Source organism: Typopeltis vanoorti, chromosome 5, assembly GCF_054136105.1.
Source record: "Typopeltis vanoorti isolate ZY-2024b chromosome 5, IOZ_Tvanoo_1.0, whole genome shotgun sequence".
Classification (NCBI taxonomy): domain Eukaryota; kingdom Metazoa; phylum Arthropoda; class Arachnida; order Uropygi; family Thelyphonidae; genus Typopeltis; species Typopeltis vanoorti.
This window is the reverse complement of record NC_143553.1, coordinates 8,972,522-8,992,179: the sequence shown is the minus strand read 5'-3', so window position 1 is coordinate 8,992,179 and position 19,658 is coordinate 8,972,522. Positions and strand designations below refer to the sequence as shown.

Genomic DNA, 19,658 nt, shown 5'->3' with positions numbered 1-19,658 from the left:
AGAGCATAAAACTGAAGATTGATTTTGAGATGTGTGCAATGTGGAATTGGATAGCTGGAAAAGAAATTGGAGAATGAAATTGAGTTGGTGAGTGAGTGACAGAAAGGTAAATTATTATTATTATTATTACGTAAGACCTTCAGGGAGTCCAAAGACTCATCGAGGGAGGGCACCTACTCTACAACTCTCTGTCTCCACCAACCGCAACTATCTTCATCATCTACACCAACGGCATCTACCGCTGACCACCATGACTAGAATTTTCACAGATGATCACAAACATCCATGCCCACAGTGGGATTTGAATCTGCAGCCTTTTGGCTGGATACGCTGGATACGAGTGGTTAGTATATCCGGTAACCACTCGGCCAACCAGGCTGGCATGGAGTAAAATTATTGTGTTGGGAAATGTGTCAACAGTGAGGAAGATCGATATTGTGTCGTGTGTCTTGTGAGAATTGGTTGATGCAATCGAGTCAGTTTGAGTATATCTGTGTGTAGGGGAGGGAGATATTTCAGAGTGTAGCTGAGGCTATAGAGAAAAGTGAATGGGTTACATGATGTGGTTGCATTACCTTTTGCAAATTAAACAACTTTTTTTTATATATATCAACCCCCATGCATAAGAGGTCACAATCCCTGTAATGTAATTTTGTCATGTGTAGGCAAAGAGGAGAGACCCCATATCTCAGTTGGTAGAAATGCCCTTGGGTTGGAAAGACCTAGATTCACATCCCATCTAGGATGCAAAGAGCCTTTATCAGATGAAGGTTAGTTGCTACCTCCATATAACACCTCCAGAATGAGTTTTTCCTGCTTGAATCTTGGGTTCCACAATCAGCCATACTGGTCAGGAGAACATATTCAATTTACAAACAAAGAATACTTATAGACATAAGGCTTAACCACCTTATCCTAGAATTATGTCTATGAAATTCAAGGATACTTGGAAGGTCATGATCACATACCAGGGTGGATGGTAACAGAGGTAGCCTCTTGTGGGAATAGGTGCTTGGTAGAAGGGGGATTGGAGTCCAATGGAGTCAGCAGGGGATAAGGATAGATAGAGAAACAGTGACATTTTTATGTTTTATACTAATGCCAGGAGTAACTGGAATAAAGGAGATGAATTGTTGGTGCCATCAGCCTGTCTGAAGATTATTGGGATCTCTGAGACGTGGTTGACGGAAGATGATATAATACAGGAATAGAAGTAGCAGGGGACAGCATTTTTTGAAAAGATAAGAAGGGAAAACGTGACGGTGGAGTACTGCTTATGATAAGTGATGACTTATGTCCTCTTAGAGTGGAGGCTTTGGAGGGCAGTGACACTAATTGTGGTGTTGCTACAAGCCAAGCAGCACAGAGGGTGAGGAGCAGGAGATGTTTTGGCAGTTGAGCTTGGCAAGTGCAAGATGAATGATTGTTATCAAAGATTGTATGACAGTATAAATTAGGAAGAGGAAAATGTATGTAGTAATAAGGGAATGGAATTTCTAGAATTCTTGAGTGACAGATGTCTTAGGCAACATATAATAGAAGGAACACGAGGTTCAAGAGTTTTGGATTTGGTCATAGCATCAGAAGATCTGATTATAACTGAGATGGCATCTCTTCCTCCAGTTGGAGAGAGTGACCATGTTTTGACTTGAAGATGAGTAGACATGCAGGAGTATCAAAGAGAAGGGAATCTCTGGATATCAATAAAGCTGTGGGACTAGATTGAATTTCACCACGGGTTTTGAGAGAATGTGCTAAAGAACTGACAGCTCTGTTGACCTGGCTTTTCAATGAAAGTTGCTTACTGAAAGATACCCAAGGAATGGAAGAATGGTAAGAGAGCAGCATTGCATAAGTGCAGTAGCAGACTGAAAGTGTGAAATTATAGACTAGTTTGTGTTTCATCAGTAGTTGTTAAGATCTTGGAGAAATTAGTGAGGGACCATATACAGCGTTGGGCAGATGAGGGTAATGTTATCCGTGCAAGTCAACATGGATTTGTTAAGGGACATTCTTCCTTTAGTAATATGATTGCCTTTTATAATAAAGTGACAAGAGCAGTTGATGAGGGAAAGGCATAGACCCCCATTTTTTGGATTTAGCAAAGGCATTTGACAGGGTGCCACATGATAAGCTGATATTTAAGTTGCAGCACATGGGTTTAGATGTCAGGTGAACTGGATTCAGGATTGGCTATCTGATAGGTATCAAAGAGTTGTGTATGGTGGGGCAATATCAAGGTGGCAGAGGTTATTACAAGTGGGGTCCCACAGGGTTCATTACTAGAACCCGTATTGCTTAACCTTTATATCAATGATTGTCAGTGGATTGCAGGGGGATATTCAGTTGTGTGCAGATGATGTGAAGCTAGGAAGGGTTATTAGTAATAGTGCAGATGTATAGGGCAGCCCTGCAAGAAGATTTGAATAAACTGGACAGATGGGTAAATGAATGGGGAGCATATCAGTTTAATGCAGCAAAATGTAAAGTCTTGAAGTTTGGATACATTGATGGGAGGCAATATACTCTGTTGGAGGAGCTGTACTGGGGAAAGTAAGGGAGACAAGAGATCTGGATGTGATGATTGATAGAAACCTGAAATTCAGAGAACATATTGCAAAGGTGGTGAAGGTAACCCAGAGGATTGCTGCAATACTGAGAAGGATGCTGACCTGTAGGGATAAGAGTTGTCATTCCATTTTCATCGAAGACTATTCATCACTGGAAAATTAATCGTGGGAAAATTCATCGCAGATATGTGTGAAAAAAAAAATTTTTTTTAAATTTACGTATAAAGTTATTCATATTCTTTCTTACTACAGACTCTGTAGATGGAATATTAATTGTTACCGAACTGGGATAGGATTGTGAGGGAGAAACGCTATCATATTTAAGAATATTTAGGGAGAATAGTTATATCCAACTAACTGCTGATTGTGAATGTCATGATGTTCTGTTTTTATTTTATTCCTTCAAAATTGTACTATTAGCCACTTTGAAGGAGCAATTATTATTCTGTTGTTATTAAAAAAACTTAAAAATTTATCTTCAAGAGGAACTGGAATCAGTACAATCAGGCATCTCTCTATCAATATTTGTAGTCCTGAAAAGGACTGTTTTGATGATCATGAAAAGGAACACTTTTTATTTTATACTATTCAAAATTGAGCAGTATGAAAAAAAAAATGAAACAAAAAAGGTGAATGCACAGCCACAAAGTTTTCAAAATAAAAAATTATGGGCAACTCCTCTTAAGTAATCAAGAATTTTGTGATTTTCATAATCACTAACGTTGAACTGAAGTCTTTTTGCAGTATCTCAATAGCATTTCTTACCAGGAAGAGGTTGGGTGCCAGCTATATATTGCTCTATTTTCCTCTCATTGAAATGTTGCTCATCCTTCAAAGTTTTTAGAAACTTCCATCTTGTCGGATGAGAAGCACCAATTAGTTCGCTGAACGCACGATGCCACTCTTCGCATGAGTTGTTTGTCTTTGGTAACCACTCCAGAGCAGCATAGTAACAATTCCATAAGGCATGAGGAAAGCGAGGTGGACGACGAAGTGATGATGATCAGGTTTGCCAATCCATGTGTCTTCTGCGTAGTGCAAAACAGACTGAGATTCAACAGCACGTACAACATTTGTAGATGGCACAAAAGCAATTGCCGATATCATGCACATTTTTATTGCAAATTCAGAAAAATTGAATGTTGCGAAATATACACTGGGAAAAGTGAATAAAGCAACCTTTTTGCTAACCATTTGAAAATGCTTCACGGAACACATTTATTGAAGCCACTTCAAAATCTGTCATGATTAAATTTGGCAACAAATTTGGTTCCAAATTTTTTAACGTGTTTATAACTCTATGGTATGTATCTTCATTTCTTTGAGGCCTCAATGCATAAATCGCAGGAATCATGTTATCGTTTATAATGCCATGAATTGTGTACAGCTGCTCAAAAAGAGGTGGAGTAGTTTTAAAAGGGACATCTGCATACCATGTTGTCGATTGTGACAATAACTGTAGATTTCGTTTAGTAGAAAATATCAGCAATCTGTTGCTGTCATGCAAAAGGAACTCTTCATTTCCATAGGTGATTTTATACATAGGCGGAATAATTAAATCACTTAACGAATTTGGATTTGGTGGTACCTGTCCTGCTTGATTTCGAGTTCTTCGAATAGACTTCTTTACAGAGGCATTGCTCGGCATTTGGTCGATGACGGCAGGAGATATTTTTATGTATGCTTCCGTGATAATTCGATGAGTCCCATCGCTAGTTGTATGGGCTCAATCTTTAATCTCGTTAAGTAGCTTCGCCGCTTCAATCCATGCCATGTTACCAGCATGATTATGTTGGTTAATTTGTTTGATAATGTTGTTGCCAGCTGTATGAATATGCTCATGACAATGCATTTTTTGAAACTGATGACATTTCCAAAAAAATCTTTTCTTCATTTTCTTGGTCTTTTATAAATAAATGACCATTATCACTCAATTTATGCTTCATCTTCTCACTTAAAATAAATTCCAGAGGCATTGTGCAATAATTGTAATTAATATATAAATTGGTTCTTAAACTTTGAACATTTAAACACTTACCAAAAGAAAAAAATGTCAGGGATCATACTTCTGAGAACACGTGACGTACAACTGTTTAATTTGAAATTTCCAGTGCAGAACTTCACTTTCAAATATCTAAGCAGGCATATATTTGCAGTAGAAGCTCCAACATAATACTGAAACAACAGCTATTATACTCTGGGAACCAGTGGTTAAATTCAGCCGGGGTTCTCCAGGTCCTGGCCCCAGAACTTTTTTATGCACCAGACCCAGAACATTTTTCTGTTTTGTGACTTTTCTCCCTTTATGGTAATTAAGCCTAATGTGAAACAGAGAGCAATGACAGATTATTAAGAAGTGCATATGATTGGTGCGGTATTAACAAAAGATCGCACGATCGAAAGATAAAAGCAAGCTGCCAGTTGAGTTGAAATGCTAGCTCTCTTCAACCGAATTCCATATGCAAAATTGCCATAACAACCTTCACTATATATATATAACTGGTAATTAGTTTACGGAATTAACAACACATATAAAGTATATTAATTAAAGATAACTTTAATGAATAACTTCTATATTTCGGCAACGTCACATTGCCATCTTCAGGAACATAAAGATATGGTATGTGCACGCAGGCACTAACAAAAGCAAATGAGGAAAAAGCGAGAAACTAATATTGTTCCTAAAGTACTAATGGTGCCTTCTGGTGGGCTAATTTGGTTGTCTTGGCAGTTGGGCTGAAGTTCTCATAATGTAAGTCTCCCAAATTTGGGGTAGTTTCATGCACCCAAATTTGTTGAGGTTAGGAACGTTTTTTAGAGCTGCTGATGATTCTTTGAATAATCTTTCGTATTTAAACTGCGGTGTATTATTTTTGTTTTCTTCCAATGAATTCCATGGTGGGTATCTAAGGCATGGTCTGCCAGCCCAGAGCGGCTGTACTGGTGAAACCGGATGTAGTCTTTGTGTTCTGAAATCCTGATATTTGTTGTTCTGCCTGTTTGGCCAAAGTAGGACAATTTGCAGCTGCAAGGGACCTGGTATACACCAGGTAGGTCTAGGGGAAGTGGTTGGTCTTTGGTAGAGCGGATATAAGGGATGCCAACTTTTTATATGGTCTGTAACAAGTAAGGTCATATTTTTTGAGGATATTGGTTATTTTCTCAGAGGTGCCCTGGATGTAGGGGATGGTGATAGATTTGGTGTAATCTTTATTATGGAGGGGGGGGGTTGTGGTTTACTGGTGTTAGTATTTTTTGGATTTTTTTGGGGATATAGCCATTGGCTAAGAAAGTGTTGAGGATGTGGTTTAGTTCAGTAGTTAGGGCCTTGTCATCTGAGCAGATTGATTTTGCCCTGTTATATAGTGTTTTTATAAACCCATATTGTTGTGAGGGCGGGGGGATTGCTGTGAATGCATCTGCCAGCATGGGTGGGTATTCTGTAAACAGAGAAAACCAAAGATCCATCAAGCTGGCGAGTGATTCAAGTGTCTAGGAAGGGGAGGGTGTTGTTTTCCTCTTTTTCTAAGGTGAACTGGACGCTGGGGGTGTTGGTTGTTTAAGTGTGTTAGGAAGGAGTGGAGTGAGTCTGAGCCATGTGGCCAAATAGCGAACACATCATCCACGTAACGAAGCCAAATAGTGGGGTTTTGTGGAGCGGAGTTTAAGGCTTTCTCTTCAAAGGTCTCCATAAAGAAATTAGCCAAGGGTGGGGAAAGTGGTGAACCCATGGCTGTCCCCTCTATCTGTTTGTAGAACTTTCCTTGCCAAACGAAATAGCCTGAGTTCATTGTGAACTGAAATAGGGCTGAGATATCGGGAGGAAACTTGGCTTGGATGAGCTCTAGAGTTTCTTTGAGTGGGACATTAGTAAATAGGGAGGATATGTCAAAACTGACCATTATGTCAGTGTGTTGGAGCGAGAGGTTTTCTATACTGGCTTTAAAGTGGGCTGAGTTTTTTATGTGTGATGGTGTGTTGCCAGTATAGTGTGTGAGCGTTTTGGCTAAATGTTTGGCTAATTTATATGTGGGGGAATCAATGCCATCCACTAAGGGACGTAATGGCACATTTCGTTTATGTATTTTTGGGAGTCCATATAATCTGGGGGAGGGGGATCTAGAATTATAAGGTTTTAGTTTGTTAGTGACTTCCACAGGCCAAGAAGTGACTTTCTTAAGGAGTCTGTGGAGAGTTCTAATCTGAGAGCTGGTAGGATTATATTCAATAGGGAGGTAACTAGTACGGTCTAGTACTAAAGCATTAAGCTTACCTTTGTAGTCCTTTTGATTTAGGACCACAGTGGCGTTTTCCTTATCCACTTTAGTGATTACTATTTTTTTGTTATTCTTCATTTCTCGTAGGGCTGCATATTCGTCTTTGGATAAATTGGTTTTTGGAGGTTTGGCTTTAGTAAGAACACCGACTACATCTAGTCTGATGTTGTTGGCAATATGGTTAGGAAGGCTGCGAATCCCACATTCTATTTGGATCATGATTTCCTCGGCAGGTATTCTTTGAGGAGCTAGGTCGAAATTGTGACCAGGTGCAAGTGCGATGAGTGCTTCAGGCTTTAAAACTACCGACGAGAGGTTGACTACAGCGTTGAGTGGTGGCTGTGGTAAGGAAGTAGAATTCTTTATCAGATTTTCGTATATTTTCAAGTGCTGACTTCGTATTTTTTTGAATTCTTTTCTTGCCGATGTGCATGAGACGTCATAAAGTATCGTCCAAAGATCATGGCCGAGTATATTCGAAAGCTCTTCCTCTAGCGCCCGTAAGGTTTTATATACACTTGGCCATGATCTTTGGACGATACTTTATGACTGTAGTCAACCTCTCGTCGGTAGTTTTAAAGCCTGAAGCACTCACCGCACTTGCACGTGGTCACAATTTCACCCTAGTTCCTAAAAGAGAATACCTGCCGAAGAAATCATGATCCAAATAGAATGTGGGATTCGCAGCCTTCCTAACCATATCGCCAACAATGTCAGACTGGATGTAGTCGGTGTTCTCACTAAAGCCAAACCTCCAAAAACCAATTTATCCAAAGACGAATATGCAGCCCTACAAGAAATGAAGAATAACAAAAAAAATAATAAATTTAGTTTAATCCTTTATCCAAGTGTGAGCAAACAAAGTTTGCGCCTGAAAGTATCTTCAGGACTGGGGTAAGGTGGTACAACACCAGAGCAACTCGTTGCAAAGGTGGGGCAAGCTACCAACACTCCTGTCTCAGTATCTCCTATAATGCAAAACACATCTCCTTGCGGATATGTCTAATGTTATGCATTAAGCGAAGGGCCACTACCCAGACTAGTTTCGACCTTTATTGAGGTCTCTTCAGTGGGAGCCACGCCCAAGCCGAGATGGTATCTCAGCTTGGAGATACTTCAGTGGGAGCCAGACTAGTTTCGACCTTTATTGAGGTCTCTTCAGTGGGAGCCAGGCCCAAGCTGAGATGGTATCTCAGCTTGGAGATACCTGGAGATACTTCAGTGGGAGCCAGGCCCAAGCTGAGATACCATCTCAGCTTGGGCCTGGCTCCCACTGAAGAGACCTCAATAAAGGTCGAAACTAGTCTGGGTAGTGGCCCTTCCTTTAATGCATAACATCAGACATATCTGCAAGGAGATGTGTTTTGCATTATAGGAGATACTGAGACAGGAGTGTTGGTATCTTGCCCCGCCTTTGCAACGAGTTGCCCTGGTGTTGTACCACCTTATCCCAGTCCTGAAGATACTTTCAGGCGCAAACTTTGTTTGCTCACACTTGGATAAAGGATTAAACTAAATTTATTATACTCTAACCAAGTGAAAAATAAACTTTCAACAAAAAAATAGTAATCACCAAAGCGGATAAGGGAAATGCCACTGTGGTCCTAAATCAAAAGGACTACAAAGGTAAGCTTAATGTTTTAGTACTAGACCGTACTACTTACCTCCCTATTGGCATTGTAAACCAGTAAACCACAACCTCCCCTCTCCCCCTCCACAATAAAGATTACACCAAATCTATCACCATCCCCTACATCCAGGGCACCTCTGAGAAAATAACCAATATCCTCAAAAAAATATGACCTTACTTCTTGTTACAGACCATATAAAAAGTTGGCATCCCTTATATCCGCTCTACCAAAGACCAACCACTTCCCCTAGACCTACCTGGTGTATACCAGGTCCCTTGCAGCTGCAAATTGTCCTACTTTGGCCAAACAGGCAGAACAACAAATATCAGGATTTCAGAACACAAAGACTACATCCGGTTTCACCAGTACAGCCGCTCTGGGCTGGCAGACCATGCCTTAGATACCCACCATGGAATTCATTGGAAGAAAACAAAAATAATACACCGCAGCAAGTTTAAATACGAAAGATTATTCAAAGAATCATCAGCAGCTCTAAAAAACGTTCCTAACCTCAACAAATTTGGGTGCATGAAACTACCCCAAATTTGGGAGACTTACATTATGAGAACTTCAGCCCAATTGCCAAGACAACCAAATTAGCCCACCAGAGGGCACCATTAGTACTTTAGGAACAATATTAGTTTCTCGCTTTTTTCCTCATTTGCTTTTGTTAGTGCCTGTGTGCACATACCATATCTTTATGTTCCTGAAGATGGCAACATGACTTTGCCAAAATATAGAAGTTATTCATTAAAGTTACCTTTAATTAATATACTTTATATGCGTTGTTAATTCCATAAACTAATTACCAGTTATGTATGACCAATGTTTAAGCCTTGCTACTAGAATTCACTATATATATAATTCTTAGTTTTAACACGCTTATGAATTTTAACACGTTCGGTTAAATTTTCATTGCTGCTTTGCGAACTCCCACACATCTAATTAATAACAATAGTTTTTAGTTAGATACTGTGTTTGCCATATGGTTTTGCTTGAGTCTATACAGCATAGTTTCTGTATGAGGGGACATGTGATTCATTAATTAGTGTCATTTTTATCCAAGTTGTCTCTAATTACACTGTTGAGAAATATATTACACAGACTGTTCATACCTTATTTACTGACATAATAAAAGTAATTGTTTTTTTGCCTTTGCAATATAGTGGCTATTGGGGAGGGTATGTTGATTACCATGGGAGCAGTTACTCTCACCCCGACATGCACGTGTTTAAGCTTTTTTCATGCGAGGTATATTCGAAACTTTTTAATTTCTTTTTAAGTTTAGGGATATTGCATCCCATATCGTTTCTTAGCCAAATAAGAAACTCAAAGAGTTTCATGCCAAATATAGAAACTATATAAAGTTCGGTGATTCCAAGCATAAGCAAATACCTGGATAGTGGCACCTGATCCATTTGGTAGTGCAAACTGAGGCAACTCATAGAAAGGGTGGAGCAAGCTCCGATCACTATTCTTGGTATTTACCCATAATGTGAACTTAGCGAAAAAAATTGCAGCTTAGGTCGCATGTATCCAAGAGATACATTCATTATACTAGTATGTGCTGAAATGCAATGAAACTTAAAAAAAAAAAAAATACTACAAATATAATACATGATGGTTTATTTATTTTCAGAAACAATCTAGAAATTATTGAAAAAAAAAGAAATAAAAAAAAATAAACCAATGCTATACTGACATCAGAGTTTGCAGTATCTCTCAGATACAATGTATTATCAAATATCACTACATAACACGTGTTAAACCAAACTGACTTCAATTTTCTTGCTAATAACGCTTTCAGCGATTTTTTCTGCAATGATTTTCCCTGCGATAAATTTTCCTCTTGATTAATTTTCCCCCCTTGATGATTTTTCCTTTCGATGAATTTTCCCCCACGGTGATTTTTCCTTTTGATGATTTTTCCTCTCGATGAATTTTCCCTGCAATAAATTTTATTCTCGATCAATTTTCACATGATGAATTGTTCGTTAACCAATGTAATATAGTGTAAGCCTATTTTGAAAGCACTTGACTGCTTTTCTATAGTTTAGAGGATAAACAGAGTACTTGTGAAGTATATGAACAATATGATTAGGAGCTGTGAAGGACAAAGATGTGTTGGAAGAAATCTACACAGAAGGTGCACAAGGCCAGCTTTCCAGGAGTGAGGATGAACAGGCACTGGATATGAGAAGTAAGCATGCAAGCGAGTTACTCGTTGTTACTGGAATTGAATGTTTTGATTGAGCATAGAAAGAATGTGAGGATGTACACTATCTGCTAATAATTGTCCAGCCACTCCTGTTATTTGAAGTTATGGAACATTCCAGGTTTGTTAATAACATAAAAACCATGTACAGGTAGTAGGAAGCAGTATTACATTGTAGCAGTTGAATACAGGTGGTGTGGCAACATGACATGAACTCAGTGACTTTGAGAGCTGTGTCACATCAGTAGCATGTCCATATATGCCATTGCCGCTCAACTGGAGCATACAAAATCAATGGTCAGCGATGTGATTAACAAATGGAGATGTTCTGGCATCACTAGTGCAGGAAAACACCCAGGGCAGACCCCAAAAATGACTCACAAGACGGACAGGAGCGTTAAAATGGGTGCCATGCAAAAACCGACTACAATTGGTACAGACAATTCGTGATGAGTTTCAGAGCACCAGCAACCATGGTGAGCACTAATGCTGTACAGAAAGAGCTCCAGTTACTGGGTTTCCATGGAAGAACAGCTGAGCTGAACATCACAACAACAAAGAAGGCCACTCATTTGGCCTGGTGCGAAGAGCTTAGGCACTGGACAATTGATCAGAGGAAAACAGTACTCAGGAATGGAGGATGGAGACAATATGGCTGCTGTTATTAGTTTTGTTATATCAAAACTCTATTATTTTTGTTGTATGTTGCATTATACTTCATGGATGCTATGAATTATGCCCTATCATATGTCGTAGAATAATGTCAGGCAATTTTAATATGCATGATGTTGTTTACTGCAGTGGTAATACATTTTCTTCATAAAGTGAAAGATATTTCTGGAAGGAAAGTGAAAACTGGTGAGCATGTATATTGAAAGTGTTTCAAGAGCAAATGCCAGAAGTGTGGAGAGAGAAAGAAGTAGTAGTGAGTTGAATGATGAAAGATGAGAAAGTACAAGTATGAATTTTGGTGAAGTTGTTGTTTCGGTATTGGAAGCAAGTGATGTTGAATGCATCACTGGTGTTGCATTCAACTTTTTTTTTTTTTGTTTTTTTTTTACTTCATTTCCTGCACTGCTCATGAACGAAACTGGAAAATTAAGCAAATGACCAAATAATAATGACAGAGATGGTGTGCTCACATGGAATTCCTCATAGAAAAAAATTCAAGGTAAAAAGTTTGGAGAAATGCCTGGCAGGTGGTATTGCACAGAAGACGAGAGAGAGAGAGAGAGAAAGAAAAAGCAGAGTATGAAAGAGCAAAAAGAGAAAAAAAAGATGAGAGAAAAAAAGGATAAAATTTTGTGTGGTTATTCATAAGAGGAGTGCTAAAGGAGAGCATGATGAAATTGTGTTTCCTGGGACTAAGATTAACAGTTAGCAATACTGTAAGGATGTGGAGCAGTAAAGTGAAAGAGATGATTATCTTTGCTGGCACTAGTGATCTGGTAGGTGACAAGCATTTGAGAAGATATGAAAGATTTGCTGGTACAAGTGAATAAGAAGAGTGAGCAAAAGTAAAAAAAAAATGTGATTCTCCTTGTCACAGTATGATAAAGGTCTGCTGAGATAAAGGGATATGATTACAAATGAGTCAGTGTGTAGTTTGTACAGGAGGAATGGTGTATATTTTGTAAATGTGTGGAGTGAGTGTGATGGATGGAAGGACTGGTATAGGGCAGATGATTTGCATTTCAATGGATTAGAAGTTAGATTGTTCAGGCGAGTCTGGACCCAGGCAGCCTAAATGTAAGTGGGAGAGAGTGATCACAGAATAAAGACTAAGTGTAAAGGAGGCTGTGGGATGAACAGGGTATCGCACTTTTTGTATACTAATTCCAGAAGTATTCAGAATAATGGAGAAATGTTTTTGGATTAGAAGTAAGTCATTAGAAGAGGAATGTAGATGGCAGTTCATTTCAAAATACCTGGTGTGAGATAGAGGCCACAAGACAAAATACACTGCTTGGAAAGAAGTCAATGGACACCATACTATGAGGAACAAACTGCAATTGCATCCACCTTAATAAGGTGTAGGACTTCTTTTCACTGCTGTGACTGCAGCAATCCTAGGGCATACTTTTCACAATCATATGACAGAAACCAATGAGAATTTTGGACCATTCTTCCTGTAGGCATGTAATGAGGTTGTGGACTGTTACAGGGAGGGTATCCCTTGACCTCACCTGATGCCCCAGTTCATCCCACAGATGTTCAATAGGGTTGAGATCAGAGTTTTGTGGAGGCTAGTCAAGTGTGGTGATGTTCGCGTTCACACAATGCAGTTACAGCAGCCGCCTTATGACACGATGCATTATCTTGCTGAAAGAGAAAATGGTCAGTTCCATAGAAACTACAACGTATTAAGCATTGCATTGTCCAGAATGTTTGGATACCTCTCAGAGTTCATTGTCCATGGCACCACAAACAGAGGTCTGAGGCCAAACCAGGAAAAACAGATCCATCACACTGCCACCTTGAATTTCATAGTTTGGGTTAAGCAATCTGGTAAGAGATATTCACCAGGCATCTGTCACATCTACACCCCATTCAACTGTTCGGTAGATGGTGTAGTGTGATTCATCGCTCCACAGTTGTGGAGTGATGTGAGCTTTGATTCTGAATGTATTTGTGCAGATTCATGTTCCAGTTGATGCTCGGCACTCTGCATTCAGTGTGTCAGCTGATGAATGGTAATTTTTAGATATTCTTCATAGCACTCTACAGTCACATTAAGTGAATGTAGTAGGTCATCCACTGCAGGCAGCACTTGCAGTTGACTCCCTATACTTCCATCTCAGTATGGTATCACTGATTGTTGACCTGGGATGGCTCAGTTTGTCAACAGTTTGCTGAACAGATAGGCTTGTAGCATAGCATCCTATCACAATGCCTATTCAAACTCAGTCAGTTTCTTTCTCACAGCTGTTTAATCCAGATACAATTGCACTAACTCGGGTGCATCATACTCCTCCAATTTATACCATCTACAAACATGTGATTCGTGCATGGCACAATGCAACTTGCCCATGGGGGTTGTCCAGTGACTTCTTTCCAAGCAGTGTATGTGGTTGCTGCTATAGGCCAGGGGGTATATGGGAGAATGTAGTTGACATGCATTGGCAAATTAGTACAATGCGTGTAGGTCAAGTAATTATCATGAGAGACTTCAACTATGGGGATGGAGTGGAAAGAGGTCACATGCAGGAAAGGGAATGGAATTTATACAGCTGCTAAGAGATGATTATTTGAGACAACATGTAGTGGAGGGGATGTGATGTTCAAGAATGCTGGATCTCATCATAGAATCAGAGCCATTAACAGTAAACAGTGTAGTCACACTTGCTCCTCCTGGGGAAAGTGATCATGGCCGTATACTAGTATATCCCCAGACATACAGAATTTTCTTAGGAGCATCATATTCCTCCAATTTATACCATCTACAAACATGTGACTTGCTACATGGCACAATGCACCTTACCCATGGGGGTGTCCATTGACTATATGTAGAATTACAAAGCAGGTAATTATAACAAATGGAGGAGTCGGCTTAGAGCAGTGCCATTGTATATGGATTTGGTGGGGGGAAGATGTTAGTAGTGCATATGAGATAGTCAAGGAATGTTGCAAGAAAGCAGCATCAGACTACATACTCAGAGTCAGAAGGGTAAATCACATCATTAAGCAGGAGTTGTAGACAAAGAAATTATGGAAGGAATATAAAGATAAAGGCAATGAGGGAGCTCATGAACAGGAATAAGGAGAGAAAGCTAGCAGATGAGGCCAAAAGAAATCTCAAAAAGTTCTCTTGCTATGTGGCAAGTAAAAGGAAAAAAGTAAGTATGAGAGGATGACATTAATGAGTACTGGTGATAGGGAGGTAAAAAAAAACAAATGAAATAGTTGAGTTACTGAGTGATCATTTTGCAGTTGTGTACTATCAAGGTGGAGAAATTCTAGTGCAAATGTGATGTTAACTAATGCGAGAATATAGGTTAATGAACTGGTGGGTCTTACAATATTGCAGAGCTTTAATGCCAACATCACCATGGGATTAGATGATGTCTGCTCATGGTAAAGGCAATAGATCTTTTGCATCATCTGTTCCAACAAAAGCTGTCAGGTAGCAATCAGATCTTTCCATTTCTTTTTATTCTCTCAAATTTTTCCCTCATGAAAACTGTACCAGTTCAGGTTTCTCTTTTCTAGATCTTCTATTATCTGGTCTCTCTCCACCTTTTCCGTGGTCTTCCTCTTGGTCCCTTCCCCTCAAATTTCATTTCATTCATTCTTCTTGGCATTTCTTCTAAGTTCATTCTTAATAGATGTCTAGACCATTCAAACAAGAGTTCAGCAGCATTTCTTCAACAGTTTTTTAGCCCTAAATTGTTCCTGATGTCCATCTTTCTTATTTTGTCTTTCGTTGTTTTTACCAACTTTATCCTTAAAAACTTTATTTTAGAGATAGAGATAGATATTTATTTTATTTTATTTTTTTTTTTTATTGTAAACATAACAATCTTATATACAGGATTAACCGGTTTTTGGTTCTCTGCAGTCAGACAGAGAGGTTACATGCTCATACTCTTGTTGAGGTATGTTACATCGAAGTCACTTATTACGAAGGCTAATTACATTTTTTTTTTTTTTTTTAAATAAATTAAAGCCATTAAGAGTTATTTTAACATGATAACATAAGATCTTATTTTAACATGATAACATAAGATCTTATTTTAACATAAGAACATAAATGTGGAAGAACATAGAAGTTACTATTGCACAATATTATCTATTAACATGAGAGTGCCAGCTGATTAACTTTCGCACTGTTAAGCACAACAATCCTTCTTTCTTCCCCCTTTCTTTTTTTTTTTGGGGGGGGGGTAAAGGTGTCACTTCTATGCTGGAAAGTGGATTATAATGCAGTCGCCCTGCTCAGCCAGGAGTTGATTCCGTGGATTCCATTCTTGGTGGAAAAGATCTAAGGTGTTGTTTTCCCTATGGTGGTGATGCTCGTGTAGGATCCGACATCTCACCTTTTGTTGGAAGGCTGCAGTGAGTTGGTCAGTTGCCTCTCTCTGTGAAGTTGCTGTGCTGTCTGGTCTTGTATGTCTGAGGTAGAAGTTGTATATTACCGCTTTTGCGGTGATGAAAAGGTAATTGCAGAATGAATGGTTATTTGAGTCCACATGGACGAGATTGAAATATTCCTCTTCTGTATGAAGATTACCACAGGTAAGAGCTGCCGTTTCCCGAGTCAAACTGATTAATTTAGTGTTGACTGGGCATTCCAAGTAGATATGCCGGACCGTTCCTAATTGGTAGCAGAAGAGGCAGTTATCTGAGACATTTGAGTTAAATTTTCGTAATATAGTAGGAGTGGGTAATATATTATGCCACATTCTCCACTGAATATCTGCGTCAGGTTTGATGGCTCTTGTGCGATATGGTAGATCCCATTGAAATAGTGTTTGATCAGATGATGCAGGATTTTCCAACAAAGTGCTTTAGTTCGACTGTTGTGTTAGTGTGCTGTAGATCTTGTTGGTGTTGCTGGGTGTAAGTTTCTCCCATGAGTTATTGGTTTTTATCAGAAAGATAGGCGCCAAAACTTCTGAGTTTGGAGGGCTAAGCCCCACTTCTGTTATGCTATCAGGCATAGCGGCTTGAAACGCGGCCTTTACTGTGTCTATCTGCTCAGACTCATTCCCATATTCTAGGTTTTCTAGCGAATTTGGAAAGCGCCAGGTGAGGCTTGGAGAAAGAATGTCACCCAAGATCCTCACGTTTCGCCAGCTCCATGGAGGAAAGAAAAATTCTTTCTGAGTGATCGGGCTTCTTACCATCGTGTTGTGAAAGATGGGTTCTATGAGGATTTCAGGTAGGGATGCTGTCTTCACTGTGTGCTGGAGGTTTAGCTTCTTCCATCGTCGAAGGGCATCTTTGTAGAAGTTTGTTAAATTTACAGGCACTTGAGCTGTTGTCATTCTTAAGGTGGTGGAGAGAGAGAGACCTCTAGTGGCAGAAGTGAAAATATACTCAGTGGTGCATTTGCATGATATTTCCTGTTGTAGGGCATTTATGAGAAATCGAGCGCGGAACGTTGTTATCCTGTTGTCAATGGAGACCAACTTTTGTCCTCCATCTTTGAGAGAAGTACATAGCTGGGAGTAGGAAAGCCAGTTTGTTTTATTCCATATGAATCGATATATGGTTGACTTTATTTGTTTGATGAATTGCACTGGTGGCGTAAGAATCTTTAGTGTATGCCAAAGGACACTGGTGGCTATTTGGTTAACGATTATTGTTCTCCCTCTTGTGGAGGCAGAGGCTCGTATTGCTGCCCACTTTCCTAGAACTTGCTTGAAACGCTTGTTTAGTGTTTCCCAGTTTTTATCCACATAAGAGGGTGTGTTTCCTAGGTAAATTCCCAGGTATTTGTTTCCCTCTGTGGACCAGGTACCAGACATTGGGGAATCGGTTCGGTTTTTCCATTTGCCACACCACAGTCCTATGGTTTTATGTGTGTTTAGTTTGGCTCCTGAGGCTGCCTGATATTGTTGGTATGCCATTTGTATGTTATGAAAGTCCTCTTCTTTGCGGGCTATGATTGTAACATCATCAGCATATGCTGTCAGGGTTATGGTTTGGTAGGGAAGTTTAGGGCGGCATGCTTTGAGCAGCATGCTGAGTCTACACAAAAAGGGTTCGATGGCAATTGTGTAAAGAGGACCGGACAGTGGACAGCCTTGTTTAATACCTCTGCTGTATGGTGCTGTTATGGTAAGCCTGTTGTTTATTTTCATGCAAAACTGTGCCTTGGCATACAACATTTTAATAGAGTGAATGATGCCTGAGCCAAAGCCAAATGCTTTCAAGCAGTTGAAGAGGTAAAGGTGTTCAACGCGGTCGAAAGCTTTTTCTTGGTCTAGTGTTACAAGACCCATTGTTTCACTGTTGTTGTTCGCTATGCTTATGAGATCCCTTATGAGGTGTAAGTTTTCGTGGATAGATCTTCCAGGGATGGAATAGCTCTGATGCCTATTTATTATTTCGCTCAGAGCGGGTTTAAGTTTGTTGGCAATGGCTTTGGATATAATTTTGCAGTCGGTGTTTGTGATAGAGATGGGTCTCCAGTTTCCTAGTTTCGTCGCGTCTCCTTTCTTTGGAATGAGTTTGATAACTGATGTTGTCATATTGAGTGGAAAGCCATTGGTATTCGCTTCGAGAAATACTCTGTAGAGGATAGGTCCAAGCTGTTCCCAGAAGGACTGATAAAATTCAGTGGTGAGCCCGTCTATGCCAGGAGATTTATCTTTAGGTAAGGAGGTGCAGGCAGTTTTCAGATAGTGTAACGTGATAGGGAGTTCTGTGTTACTCCTTGTTGTTGGTGAGAGTCTTTTCACATCGGAGAGAATTATATTCGTGGCCTCCATAGATGTTGGGTTGGCTTGGTACAAATTTTTGTAGTACTGCAAGGTATATAAGAGGATTTCGTCATGATTTTCTATGATGTTTCCATTATCTGTTTTAATAGCAGATATAGTGGTGCACTCTTGTTGGCGTTTTTCTAGTGAAAAGAAATACTTTGTAGGGGCATCTGTGAAGTTAATATGTTTGCGTCGTGCTCTTATTAGTGCTCCTCTTACAGAGTGCTCTAGGTGTGAGCGTATGGTGGCTTCTAGGAACTGGTATTCCTCAGATTCTGGATGATGCAATTGCTGTTGTTGTTGCAAATTTTTAAGGGCTGAATGCTTATTCAAATTTCTTCGGTGACTATATTTTTGGGTGAATACCTTAACTTTGGATTTAAAAAGTGACCACCACTCGGAAATTGATTGTGAAGTAGGTATATCTCTGATGAGAGTTTCGATATAGATTTTAGAGGTTCTGAGATATTCTGTATCCTTTAGTAGGCTGTTGTTAAATATCCAGTATGCTCCTCCTTTGTATCTGGTGTGTCCAGGAAAGCAAATGTTAAGAAGGATGGAATCATGGTCTGATGCATGAGATGGATGGTATGTGACTCTCCTGATGTAGGGTATTGTGTGCATCGATGTGTAGTATCTGTCGAGCCGTGCCTGGTATAAGACACTGGTAGGACCACCTTTGGCTCTCCAGGAGAACATTTTCTCATGTGGGTGCAAGTGTCTGAAGGTGTCAGTCAGCTCGAAGTCATTTATTACATCCTGGAGAAGCTGAGCTAGTGAGTGTCGATGTTCTTGGCATTGCTGCCTGTCCATTGCAGGATCCAGAGTGCAGTTGAAATCCCCTGCCAGTATGATGTGGTCATTGACCTTGCTGAGGTGGTTTCGCACAAACTCCAGTACCTGCACTGCAAGCTGGTCATTTTGTGGGATGTATATGTTAATGATATATATTTTCTTTCCTGTCTGAGTTGTAATGAGTGCATATATTGCACACCCAGGAAAGGTATCGATTATTTCTACTTTTAGAGCGCTGTTTCGGTGAATTCCAATGCTGACTCCCGATCCATGAAGTTGTATGGCAGGACAGTGGTGCATGGTATAGGGCCAGTTCTTCCAGTGTTGATATGAAGCTTTGCTGTTTGAATGGAAGTTTGTTTCCTGCAGCATAACTATTTCTGGCCGGTGGGCAAGGATATGCTGCAGGACCAGCCTGTTTCGCAGTGATGTGGCACATCCTCTAGCGTTTAGTGAGAGAAGGTTTATTGAGGTGCTCATTATTTTTATGGTTTAGTTTTATTTGGTGCGGTAATCCTCACTTCCTTTACGGATAGTTACGCTGCCGCTGGGATTCAAGCCCGTTTATCAGGTAGTATATCCTTTTCCTGAGATTGGTGTTTTTTCTCCCTCTTTTTCCTGCCAGAATAGTTCTTAATTCTTCCAGCTGGGTGATAAGGCCACTGATGTCAGCGGTGTAGTCATAGGCTGTCAGCAGTTTTTGTGAAGAGCCTCGAACTTTTTTAAGAAAGCTCTGAAGC

At 39.8% G+C, this 19,658-nt stretch overlaps 1 protein-coding gene across 1 annotated transcript in view; it reads left to right on the top strand.

The window, feature by feature from the left end:
- LOC150106218 (glycine receptor subunit alpha-2-like) overlaps positions 1 to 19,658 on the top strand; it is a 321,484-nt gene that overhangs the window by 147,928 nt on the left and 153,898 nt on the right. The gene's annotated exons all lie outside the window — the stretch shown is intronic.